Source organism: Protopterus annectens, chromosome 7.part0, assembly GCF_019279795.1.
Source record: "Protopterus annectens isolate FY-2018-M chromosome 7.part0, PAN1.0, whole genome shotgun sequence".
Taxonomy (NCBI): Eukaryota; Metazoa; Chordata; order Ceratodontiformes; family Protopteridae; genus Protopterus; species Protopterus annectens.
The window spans coordinates 430,889,446-430,902,880 of NC_056739.1; positions in this window are offsets into that span (position 1 = coordinate 430,889,446).

Consider the following 13,435-nt stretch of genomic DNA (forward strand, 5'->3'; position numbering starts at 1 on the left):
TAGTTTTGCTTGTTGCTGTACTCTGGTAAATTACTTGCATGCATTCAACTATCTGGACACTGAATGACTACACTACAGAGTCATTTTTGTATGTTTGGGCTGGTTGCTAGGTGGCCATAATATGGAATATGAAAGAAGGAACATACAAATGCAGTTGTGTTTTGCAGATGACATGTTTATTTTATATGTCAGGTAGCAGTTACTAGTGAATTGGATCCTGCCAGTGACTGGTAGTAGGATGGTTGGGGGTGGCTCTAGATACCATCCATGAACTTGTATATAAAAGGCATAGTATAAACTTTCTCCATTAATTACTACTAAAACTGGATTTTTAAATTTTTTTTTACTTTTATTGCAAACTAGATATTTTGACGGATAAAACTAGATAGATAAAGCCCAAAATTGTTTATATTTAATATGCCAACAGAAAGGTATACCCTCTGCAGATTCTGTTTGGTATTTCTTCAGCAATAGATGCACTCCAAAGAGCATTTGAAAAACCAAAGTCTTGGAAGGTATTATAAATATAAATGATTAATTGTAAGTGGGGGGGAGAAACATTGAGAATTCGGCAAGAGGCTAATATGGCTGCTAAATAGATTAAGATAACATAATTTCAAGTTAAGTAAGAACAAGTCTGAAATATTTCATTGTGAAAATTACTGCAACCTAATACAAAAAAGTTCAAACAATTATGCAGTTGTGAAAGTCACTAGACATATAGGTATTACAAAGATGTGTAGGAGTAATGTAATATATTGCAGAACTTTTACCTAATACTTCTGAAAAAAATATTCACCTATGAATGCTATTAAAGAAGGATGATGCCTGGAAATGGAGTTCCTAACAGAAACAAAATATTGAAACCTTCAAGAATCTAGTTGATAAAGTACCAATATTAAAATATTAGGATGTACATAAGCTATATAAATTGAAGTTAAGAGCGCATGATTATTAATTGTTTTGTTAATTTAATGATTATTAATTTCATTTTAAACATAAATAATACATATATATTCTATTTGTAAACATCTGTGAATGTTATTTAAACATATGATCCATTGTAGTGGTTTGGACTGGATGGAGGTTTTTATATAACAGAGGGTGAAAAAATCATAAACTCATGCTCTGATGAAGTCCTATGGTACGGGATGAAAGCCGTTATCGCAAGTTTATTATTGTTAATAAAGTTGTTTTTTATCAATAACCATCACCTGTTTTTATCTTCTCTACCATTAAGCATTCTGGTAATGTTGGTATAATGACAAGACTGTACTAACCCATACTAAGGTTTATTACATTACTGAATCTGTTATCACCCCATATGTATCAAAATCTGTATACTTTATTCTGAAATTTAAATACTGCATAATCTGCTATATAAGGATTCTTTTGAACTTCCATAAAGAGCCTGAATGTTTGTGAACCACATATATCCAACATAAATTCACTGTTCATTACTGGCTAAATTATTGTAGACAATTTATAATGCTATTCTACAGGTGTAGTTTTAATGTTTTTAAACATTGTGTGCCTGTGTTTGATTTGTGATTTAGTGCTCAGAAGATTGGATATTTACCCCAGCAGAATTCCAAGAATTAAGAAAAAATAATGAAGTTATGACTTGGCACTATTGTCTTCCTTTTGTGCTTATGAAATAGTTGTATGTATGTATGTATATATATATATATATATATATATATATATATATATATATATACACACACAAATATTGTGTTTTGAAATTAAACATCACACATCTAGAAATAAATTACCCCTCAAAACAGTCTGATTCGGAGAAACAAAAAAGCCACCAAGCCAGTTCTGTCTCTTCCTCTTATGAAGATGCATGCAGCTTTTTCAGCAAATACTCTGTTTTCATTTATTAAAATATCTACCTTTATTAAAAATATGGTGTAATTTATGTTTCTTCCTAATCAGCTGAGGCATTCTGTAGGTCTGACTGTTCTTCCTCTGTTTGCTGTCTTCATGGTGATGACTTGACATTATAAGCATTCCCTAAACATCTTAAACCACTGTTAACCATCAGAGAAGGGTTTATGTAAGAGGACAGACATTGTCTTCATACAGAGGTGCATGTTAACTCCCACAATAATGGTCCATCATGTGCAGATCTGACTTGCGGTGAAGATACTGAATGAATATACATTTCAAATTTGGTGGAACATTAGAATTGGCAGTCAGTGATGGGGAATTATTGGTAAAAAGACAGAGGTAAACAACATGTAATATTATGCTCCTGGATGTAGAGAACACAGTTTTAAAACATAATTATGCTATGACCCTTATTATGAGGGTAAAGGAAGTTATGGTGTGTAAGCCAAAGAAAGTTGATAGAGCTTTCTGCTTTGGTGCAGTAGCTTAAAAAAGAATTAAAATCTGTTAGTGAGAGGATCACCTGTATTTTGAATGTGCTGCATGTGCTTTCAGACCCAGGAATTGGAGCCCTGCTTCTTATTATTCTTCTAGAGAGTCAGCAGTAAAATAGGTCACCTAAACACCGCTGACCCTAAGCCCAATGACACATATATTATTGCTCAAAAGTAAGCAAAAATTATAACATAGAAGTGCACCATTTTATTGCTGCAGAAGTCATTGATAAAGTTGTTTTTAAAACATGGAATGAATAATGCTTTACTCAACATTGCAAATGCAAATTTGTTTTGCAGGGTTGGGATCTACTTACCTTCTGTGTGGGGAACTTTAACTTCCGCACCCCCAAACTTTAATATTAGCTCTCTGAGGTTACCAGTATCAGAGAGGTGAGCTAGGACAGTAGCCCATTCCCCTATTTTTGGCTACATCTGAGAGATAGTACTACATCTTGAGGTGCCGAAGTACAAAGTGGCTTACCCCCACAGAAGCACAGTTAGTGGTCACTCTGCTGAAACATATCATTTTGGATGTTGTGTATTCTCTTTTAGTGTTTGGATAACATCTGTAATGACAAAGTTATGCTTTAGTGAGCTGTTACAACATATTCATCGTTGAGTGACGTGCCACTAGGTTACTCAGTTATATCTAGGTAATCAAGTAAAATAGTTTACTATTCTTTTTCACTCTGTTGAGGTTTTTTTCATATGGGCAGATAGGGACACAGCCAGAAATTTTATGAATACATAGCAGTTTTAGAATGTAACCACCCCTACAAGCCTAGCCCCCCAACCGACCAAATGTAGGTCAAAGGGAAAAAAATAGCAACCTAGGCATTCTGAATAAGAAAAGCTGTTTAACAAAATATAAATCATGAACCATGATAAGTATTCCACTTTTTATTACAAATTCTAGCATATCATCTTGCATAAAATAAATTATTTAAAATAATCCCTCATATATGCATGTATTAAATAAATAAATAAATGACGTAAGATGGAAGGGAGATATATTTATAGTGATGAGCAGTCAGTTATATTTTGACTGTTTATTTATTTATGTATTTATTTAGTTATTAATGAGCTTCTTCATTCATGTTTAACTATGTAAGTTAGTTAGACTGAGGACCATTTTCATCCCGATTTTCAATAGGAGGCAAAAGACACAGAGTGCAAAATATAAGTATGAGAACAGTAGTGTCCAAGTGAATAGCTCAGTCTAAGACAAACAGTGGTCAGAGCTATAACATAGTAAATAAAATATTTAACTGACTACTACAAGAAATGTTACCACAGTCACTAACTTAATTAACAGATGACGTTATAATTTGAAAGTAACATACTCTTCAGTCAATATTAAAAGTGCATAAGTAACAGCAACATAATGCATCAACAAGTTATTCTTAAATCGCTTGTGATGTGTGGGATAATTAGTCATTACAGGTCAGGTGAGACAGTCTGGAACAAGAGCCTCCTTCCTCTGAGTAGGTTCCTCTATAGTCTATATCTGTATCTAAGGACTGTTGCTCAAGTTTCAGTATGAATCATGTCTGAGTGTTAAGGCTGAATGATGTTAAGTGCTGAGCTAAACAACATGGGGTGCATGTTGAAGTTCTGAGGATCATGACTGCAGTTTGTGGAACAGCAGGACTGTAAGTGTGGTTGTTTGTGGTATCTGTTAAGTCTGAGGTTGTGATATTGTGCAGTGTGTCCTCTTCGTCAGGGTATAGTGATCTCAGTCAGTATTTATACGACACACTGGTGCTGGAGACATAGGTACTGGAAAGTCAAGTCTCCCTGCAAAAATGCTTTACAATTGTTATTTTTATTTAATTGCAGTTTATTTTGTACATTAAGACTTACAATTTTGGTTCTTAAGAGTTGTGAAAAGGACCTGAGTATAAGGAAATATTCCTCATTTTATGGATTACAACTTAAAGTGTTGAGGAGACACCTAACTTTTTAAGTGAGATACAGATGTTATGCAGAATAAGGCTATGAGTGAAGTTGTTGTAAGATAAGTGAAAGGGAACTATGTCCAGGAAGGTAGACAAAAGATGCTTTGAGAATTGAAGAGTGGCAGTGCCATAAGGGTGGTAAGACAATGAACTGAAAATGGCTACTAGAATAGGGGAGAGGAAGTAGAGGGAGAAAAAAGGTCTAGAAAGAGAAGCATGGTGAGCATTTTGTTAAATGGTGACTTGTCAGGCTATCATAGCTTTGCTTACTTGCTTAATAACAGTCAAATAATAAATACATTTATTATGGTAACACCCCATGCCAGTATCAACCACAGCATTTTGAAGCTTGCCTTGTAATTTCAATTCTAACATGAATGGGTTAGCTTTTTTTTTTTCCAAATTTAAGCTGTGTGCATTTCACAAAGGAAATGTTTACTCAATGATCTCTGGAATATCCTGTTCTGGCAGGTGGTGCAGATATGTAGTTCCTGTCATACAGGGTTTGATTCCTTCAGCCATCATTTGCCCACTGTGTGAATTTGAGAAAATCAATTAACCAGAAATTGCTGGGTTGTCTCTAAGAAAGGAACTATCTGTCCAGTGGGCCTACCTTTTTGACAAATGGGTATTATTTTAATTTGTTTACTAGGGTAAAGCACTGATCCATTCTGACAAATTAAAGTGACAGCCTGGAGATGAATATTATTAACAGCGAGTTAAAATTTTGTTTATTTACTAGATTCTTCTCATGTATCATCAGAAACAGCTTAAATTATTCACAAAGCCCACGATGCTAGTTTTATAACTGCATATGCTTCGGTGATATTTTTAAATCAGAGTTCGTACCATCTGTTAAACACAATGGTGTCTATCTTCTTCACGGTACAAACAAACTAGGCTTCTTTCTCAGTGAGGCAACTGTACACCAAAAATAGCTTTGACAAGTAAGTCCGTTCATTCTTACATAATTATGGGTATTTAGTTTAAGTGCTATTACACATGACTCAGTTGACGCACTTGTCATTATTTTCCTCTGGTTCAAAACTTGTCACAGCAAGTTCAAAGGACAAATAAAATATACTGTAATTTAAATGTCAAAAAGAGTTGTGGTATAATTCTATCATTAACATGCGGTAATCAAAAAGATGGCAATAGATTTCAGAGGCAGAATCACAGCTTTATTTAAAGCTAGTTTCAATATTTTCCTGTGCATACCGAATAATTTTCTAATATTTTCCACAAACTACCTTCCCACAACATGGATCCTGATATTGTAGAAATTTGCAATATATTTAAAGCATTGATATATGAAAAGATACTTTTTATATGGTGTGTTCATCTTAAGTATTTTACGGAAACATAATGCAATACCAGTTATATCTGCTTTGACTTACAGAAGGTAAATAATTTGTTCATAGTCTTCCACAAACTTTATCAACTTTATCACCAATGGTAGGCATTGAAAGTTTATAATCCGAGGAGTATGCTTCATACTGACGTTTTTGCAGGAAAGAATGTATACTCTGCATCCGCAATGTGAAGGCTCTGCCTTTACTTCCCCAATCTTTAAATATGTTATTTCTGAAGTTGCACCATCTCAGAGAAAAGGGCATTAAGTTGCTTCCCTTTTCTCCAAGTTGCTGTGATATTAGACATCCCACAGCAGAAGGCAGGGATGCAAAATACTGTGTAATATTGTTTTCTTTTTTCTCTACCACTGTGGAATCCAAGTTCAGGACATGATCCTACTGTGAACTTTTAAAATCCTGCAACCATGGTAGAGAAATATTGATCTCCTCAAAGTTTCAAAGGTCATTCTCATTCTACTGGGAAGGAACAATGATCTACTAGCTAACAAAACAGGCCTTTCTCAAGTTTTTGTTTCAGTTCACATCTCAATAGTTCCAAAATTCAAGTATCTAAGTTGAGTTCTAGACAAAGCTATAACTCCAGAAAATTATGTGAATTCTGTCACTGGCAGAATGATTAAGCATACTAGCTTTTTGTACATTTTTAGAATTTATCTCATCACTAATACAAGCACTGGACTTCCAATATATATGATGGTGTCCTTTATGCTCTCAAATGTATCATTTTCTGAAATCCTTAACAAATGAAATATAGGAAAGTTATATAAATAGGACTGCTGAGTTTGCAGCTGATATTCCTTCTAAGACCTGTCACAGCACCATCCTACCTTGACTAAACTGATATGTCTTACAAGCAAACTTTCCTTCATACAGACTATATTTACAACACAATATCATGCATAAGTAACCCCCCCCCCCCCACACACACACACGCAGTCACACACATTCTGATGTCTAGCACATGAATATGTCCTGGGCAGATCTAAACAGAAATTTCTAGCATATATGATGCATGTTGTAGTACGTCTGTCCCCTAGTGGATGTCAGCTGCCTCTGTCGTTCCAGAATAGCTGAGCTGGCATCAGTCACTCACTCTTTCCCTCTCATAGTTAATTGTCCAGTGCCCAAATAGTGAATCAATTTCTATATCTGGGTCACAGTCAGGCCTTTATCTCTCTAAGACACAAAGCCAGCGTACAATGCTTTCTCTTTTACTAATGTGCAGATTTTATTCAATACGTTGGCCAAGAAAGTGCATTAGCTCATATGTGCTACATGCATTGATGGGTATATTAAATTAAATAGTCTTAAGAAAAACAACATGAATAAATCAACCATGTCGTCACTGCAGAGAAGCAAATCTTTCACCTTTTCACATATTATAGGAGTAGAATTTAACAATAATCCATGACAAAATTTGTCTACAGTTGGTGCGGTTTGATTATAAGGGTGAAGCCTGAGTGATTAAACAAATCCAGCTGTGGGTAAATCCTGGTCACCCATACACAGGAGTGGATTACTGCTATTATACAACAATATTATACAACAACATTATTTAACAAGAAAACGTCTTGCCTTTTATACACTTTTAGTGCTCTTCCACCAACTTCTGATAGTCTGGGGCATCAAGGATGTGTACTGGGCATGCTCTGTGGCTGCCCAGCACATTGCTGTCTCTCCCATTTTTTTTTTCCATTTTATTTTTTGTTTAAAGGCTACATGGTTTGAGTAAACTTTGACAAAAATTTGCAAACTCATGCTTCACATTTCAAAATATGATGTACTGTCTGGCAGATTTGCAAGGAATGAAGTCAGCAAATTAACAGAGATATCTCTGTGACAACAGGTAGGCATTGGCAATATATGTCATTGAGTTGTTTATTGTAGCACTCACAGCATCAACATTTGTAAGGCTTATTTTATGTATTTATTTATTTTTAGTGCACTGTATTGTTCTGCTCTGTGGAGCAGTTTACTAGTGTTAAATACTTTTTTAAACATTTTAAACTATCCGGTTAGTGGGGGTGGAGAAAACTAACTGAACTTGTTCCTGTGAGGAATGCTTGATTTATAGAGAGTATGCTAACTGATTTATCCAAGCAGCATGCATGTTTTGGAATTGTCAATTATTGTATCATTTCAAATTTCTAATAGCAACAGTTTTGGGCTTTGAGTTTTTAAAAAGAATCAGTCAGAAGTAGTGACTGACCCTCTAAATTCATCAGGCTCTGGTTATCATAGTGATGAATTGAGGAGGGGCATACATCTTAATTTTACCCATGTCTTCGTGGGTATTAGTGTCACCTCAATAAATATGGAAACTACCTGTGAGTAGATGTTTAGAGTGAACACTCTTTGATATTCATTCAAAATCTTGACCTTGGATGTTTCCCGGTTAGCTCTGGCTGGTGATAGCCAGAGCAGAGATTTGGTTTCTTTATCGTCCTACTTTGAGAGGGCTAAGACATTTTTCCCTACTTGCATCTTCATGCTGTTGATTTACATAGACATAAGGATAGGTATTTTGCTTGATGGTTATAGCCTTACAAACTGCTCTGTTTCTGATCCTCTCCTTTCTGCAGACAGTGTAGTTGTGTGGGACGCGGTCTCAGATCTTTTACACTGGGAACTGGGCTACAGCATTACTAGGAAATCAAGCTTAAATTGGTAACATTATGCTTTGAATTCTGCTACTTAAATTCATACACAGTACATTTTTGTTTGTATATCTTTTTCTACAGCCCAGATATGATCAGTATGAGACAGTAACTGTATTTTCTGTCTGTATGAGTATTACAACTGGACTTAGATTCAAAAGTTCATAGGTAAATAGTGTGCTATCAGGTTGTAGACTCTTAAAATCCTAGCCAATAGCAATAGGTCAGAATCTAACCCTATACCTTGCATCTATGAGGTTAAGACCTTTAGTGAGCGTTTATATTAAGACATACCAGCATGTGCAGAAGCGAGCAGTTCCCCTTGGTATGACATGGGCTGACCTTATACTGCTGCATATCTTATTTTTCTAATGAATAAATGATTTTGTGAATCATTTTTTTTTTTTTTTATAAAGGCGAGACTAAACAAAAAATTAACAACATGCATTGAGAGGCTTACATCCACTGCACCCCTCTAAAGGATTGATTTAAAACTGTATAAAGCAGAGGGCGCAGGGAGGTTGTATCCACTTTCCTGAATGTGCATGGCCATCTTATACTGATGTCATCAGTAATGCACATTCAAATGGTAATTATGTTTATACATAACACTTTCTAATGTTAAAAACTACAGGATTAGTACATCAAGTAATAAAAACTGTGCCGAACACTTAGCTGACATGTCAATTAAGTGGCACCGTCCACACTTGGGCAAATTACATACAGCATGTCCTAAAGTATACAGTCACCAAGACCTTATCCAGTGTGTCAACACTTAATGAACATTTCCTGAAGATTTGCTGAAGTAGTAATGTACGCTGTATTAAAATCTGTTTTTTTTTAGAGTGGAGTTATGGCTGGATACTAGTTTTGTGGTTTAGCTGGTAGATTTTAGATTTTCTTAAACATTGGTAATTGGTACAGATATAATAGTATTGAATAAACAAGGGAAGTAGACAAAATATGCTTAAATGCCCAGTGATGATCAAAAACAGAAAGTCAGGTATGTATGAGAGTTATCTTATAGAGGAGAAGGAAAAAGGTTAGGATAAAGAGTAGTCGTAATTAATGGGGGTGGATCTAGCCAAATGAGGCGAATGCTAAATACAGACAGAAATTGACATATTCTATGCCAGTTGCAAAGTTGCAGTGTGAAAGGTCCACTAAATTCTCTCTGTTTTTGTAGCATCCAAGTTGAGTCTGACTAAATTAGTATTGTCAATGGTTGTCTTAACCAGTAAAAGAAGACGGGTATTACTGATATTTTAATTTGTCATCCCTGAAGAAATCTATACTGGTCACCTAAATTAGTTTAGTTAAAAAGGGAGATATTTTTCTAGCAAGAATGGTAAATAATGGCACATAAACTGTCCTTAAAGCTAAATCAGGAATACATAAAAATAAGTACAGCATGATTTCCTGATTTTTGAATGACAGAAAGCTTTCAATCTTTTTGTAACACTGGGAAGATTTGACCATAAAGTCTTCGTGCATTTGAGCATTAAGTTGCTTACTGTCTGAGAAAGGAAGATATATCTTTGTTTATTATCTATTTAGGTAATATGACTTTATCTTTATGGAAAATTTAATAACCTCTACAATGCTGTGTTTTGAGACCAGTTTTAAAAGAATTTCATGAATGGAATTAGAAGGCCTGAAAAGGGCAAGAAATTCTTAAGACGTGTACATGTTGTCAATATAATTTTGGAGAATGTTTGAAGCAAAGGTCTGAATCCTTTAAGTACACATGCTTGAAAAAACAGGTATTGCCCAGTATATGTCCAATATAGTCTAAAAAATTAAAGACTATGTGGCCTGAGGCTCACCTTCAAAATACTTTTAAGATTGTGTAACGCAAAGTCAATGCTCATGTTTAAAATATTTATTTGAACTTTGTTGTATTAGAAGTTTAGCCTCATGAGCATTCTCCACCATTATTGCTGATATTCATGTTTCAGAGTTCTTTTTTCTACTCACTTGTGCTATATTATCTAAGATGTTGCCTAACAAACTTTCAAAAGTGTTAACATAACATAATATAATGTAATACAATGTAACATAATATAACATTACAGTGATATGCTGACAAAAGAAGACCATTAATCTGATCAGTCTGAGTGTTACTGCAAGCCCAGGACAGTCTGCCCCACCTTTCTTGCCTTGGTTTTGCAAGATTTTGTAACTGCTTCAGCAATCTTATGCTATACTACTCAGTCTGGAAAGTTATTACAGATCTTATACCCTCTCCATGAAGATAGATTTCCTAATATCTGTACTAAACCTTTCCTTTACTCTGGTAGTCAGGTCACCTTTTATTCACCTTTCCCCTTCCTATCCATCCTAACTGTATGACACAACCTCTTTAATGACAAACATAAACCATATCATGTCCCAATGGCTCCTCGTTTTTCATAAAAAAATAAAATAAAAAAAAAGACTCTTTATATAATATTCTAGCTATCTTATATACTATCCTAGATAACTTTATCTGTATCAACTCCAGCAGTATGACTTTTTTTTAGTCTGAGATCTCCAGAACAGTGTGTACTATTCCAGTTATTGTCTTAGGGCTAATAGAGGGGTATCATAGGCTTCCTAACCATGGACAGTACCTCCCTGGATATGTAGTTTAACATTTGGTTTGCAATTACTTCTATCTTCTTACACTGAGCTTGGAGGTCCATTGTTTCTTTAACCTTAAACATTTCTCTGGTTCTGGGTTTTGATGCCAACACCTAAAGTACATCTTTCAACCTAAGTTATCATTCATAGGTGCATCCCCATGCACCTGGCATGGTTGCAATACAGCTACCAAGTACTAAAACACATCTTGAAGGTCTTCATGCCCCTTATGGGGTTTGAACCTTGCAGACACTGCATCTTCGGCACTCATTTGCAAGGAGATTAATCCAGTTGTCCATACTTTGTGTGAGGACCAGTGCAATGGTTGATTTTCAGCTGCAACATGATCTCATGCAGCCGGCAAAATTATCACTGAAAAAAATTAATTAATTAATTCATTCATTCATATGAATTATTGTATTACATTCACACCAATAAATTGCATTCGCTCATATGAATGTTTGCCATAGAGTTTTTAGATAAACTATACTAGTATATAAATTGTTAATAAACCAGATCACCTTATATTTCTTTCATGGACTACAAATCTTATCTATTATATTTTGGAGAAAAATAAAGTCCTTTCTATTATTAAGTTTGCAAAAATAAGAATTATCTTACTCAAGTAAAGAGGATGGAACAGTTACACTATGTCTATACCATTAATAAAGTCCAATAGAACTAAACATTTTGCAAAATTTGAGTATAGTGCTTTATCTCTCTCTCTCTCTCTCTCTATATATATATATATATATATATATATATAAAATTAACTTTTACTTTGGACCCAAGAATAAAACAACAGAACTGTTACATCATAAACAGTGTGCACCATGATGATGGAGCCAGCAGTAATAGTCATAAGTAAATAAAAGTTATGATTTCCAAGTTCGCAAAATACATGAGCTTAATCACAACAGAACTAAAGGCCAGTATGTTGAGGAAGGGAAGGCCAGGGAATGGGCAAGGGAAAGAGGCATCTGTTCCATAAGAACATGGACGAATGGTATCATAAACAATTGGAATAGGCCAAAGGGAAGTACTAACAGAAGGTTTCAAAGAGAAGATACAAAGTTATATTAACTCTGGCACCTTAATTATGAGACTAGGTAGGAAAAAGTTTAAAGAAAAGTAATTGTAGATAACAGTGGAAATGTGAGGGAGGTAAAAAACATGGACTGGAATATGAGGAGTGGTAAAGCTGAGGTATGTCGTGAAGATTGTGGCATGAGGTTGTAAAGTGCAAGGGGTAATAGAAAGACAATGGTGGAGCTCCTGGAAATTATGACATTAGGAAAGACTGACCTAATAGGGATAATGAAAGCCTGGGTAAACAAGAGGGACTTGAAACATGGTAACGCTGAATTTTTAGAAATTGTAGACTAGAAAAATAATGGGGTGGCAATTTATATAAGAGAAGAGAAGAGCTCAAGTATAATATTGTGAGTAATGAGAAACATGTTGAGATGAATCTGGTTAATGTTGCCTACCCATAATGTAGGCTGCAATGGGGCAGAAGGACAATCTGGTGGACAGACAACATTCAGACGTCTCTAACTATTAACAAATCAAAATGTTTTCATGTATTATTTTATGTGTTGCATTTGCTTACTGGGAAAGTCCAGCTGGACAAGAAACCCTTTTTCAGCAGAGGCCGAGGGAGATAAGCTCCACACAAAATTACAGTGATTACTTACTTTGACAGTAACAAAATCAGTAGATAATACAATGTAAAGACAACATGGGAAAATGCAGCAGGAACACAAATATGAGTACATCAGTACTATACAAATGTGTAGAAATGTAATGTAGACTAACCTAATAAAATACACAGAAGCAGAAACACTCTGATATTATACACACACACACACACACACACACACACACACACACACACACACACACACACACACACACACACACACAAGTTTGTTCTTGTGTAATACTTTGTCATTGGAAGTGGCAGATTAATTATGAATCTTATAAGCTGAATAATTTAGGAAGTTTCTGGAACAGAATCAACTATATTGGAATGATGCAACAGGAAATTATGAATGGTTAATCAAAGGAAGTAGATTTTAAGACATTAATGGAACAGAGTATAAGTACCATAGAGAGGTAGAAGAGATAACATTTATGGAGTATATAAGTAGGCTAGTTAGATGTGAAGATTAATTTGTAATGGGGGGCAGAGATGTGGACAGGTTTAGATAGGTTGGTCTTAGGCAGGGTTGGTAAAGGAACAGAGACATCTGGGTGCAAGTTGTTTCAGTTCAGATTTGAAAGATTTTAAGTTTGTATTTTGCCTTAAAGATCATGTACAACCATTTATTTGCACATACCTGCTGTCCTTCTCCTCCTTCTGGGATGACAGGATGGCTTCCCGCTCTGCAAATCCAATTTACTGGATATTCTGTTGTTTCATTTTACTG